A 950-nucleotide genomic window follows, 5' to 3' on the forward strand; every position below is an offset into this window, starting at 1 on the left:
AGGATGTGTGCTCGCGCGGCGAATCTGGGAGCTGCGGGAGGGGGGAATATACCACAGCGCGGGGCAGCAATCCTGACGTACAAAAACAGTTTTAATTATATTAAAATATACATTGTCGGAAGAGTGGAATTGTTATGCTTCTGACCACTTTGTTCGCTTCCCTTTACGAAAGAAGCTTTCTGTGTTCGTTGTTTCCCAGGGGAGTCAGTCTGACATTTTAATAAACTCACAGTATTAGTATAATCGTCTTTTTTAAATAAAAGTGGACATGATGTCCCCGAACATGTGTTAAAACAAATGCAGCGTCTTAATTCTCAAACACGACTCAGTGTCACATTTTCAGTGAAGAACTGGTGTGAGGGGAACAATAGAATAGCCCACTGGAGTTCACATCCCCCCGTTACCATCCAAATGGTAACCAAGCCTCTCTTCATTTCGCAAATGATTCGTCTTCTTGTGGCCTCAGGCATTTAATTCCTGCTTCTCATGCTGTTAATATGTTGGTAATATTTATATAAACATGAGTCATATGGAACTTTATTAATTTTAGTGCTAATTTCACTTTAAAGCCATGAGATGTAAAGCTACCATCCCTGTTCGTCATTTACAGCATCATTCATGTCCCCCAGGAAGTAAGAGTGTGTTTGTGTTAGAGAGAGGATATTAAGTCAGAAACTAAGTAAGGTAGTTTGAAAAGTGTCTAGTAAGTGAATAAATACACAAGCAAATGTCACACTATGCTTTTGTGCACAGGTGTGCTAAAATGCTATCTGCAGCCAGTCAGAATACTGAAATAATAATTAATAATTATCGATGACTTGTCTTTTTTTCATTGGGAGCAATTTCGTTGTTAGACTGTCCTCACGACAGAAAATTAAAACGCAGGCCTTTAGTGTAATGCCACGGGTTGTGTTAGGAGTAAGTAACTGAATAAACTGTATGTATAATAA

The sequence above is a fragment of the Scleropages formosus genome, chromosome 1 (assembly GCF_900964775.1).
Source record: "Scleropages formosus chromosome 1, fSclFor1.1, whole genome shotgun sequence".
NCBI classification, from domain to species: Eukaryota; Metazoa; Chordata; class Actinopteri; order Osteoglossiformes; family Osteoglossidae; genus Scleropages; species Scleropages formosus.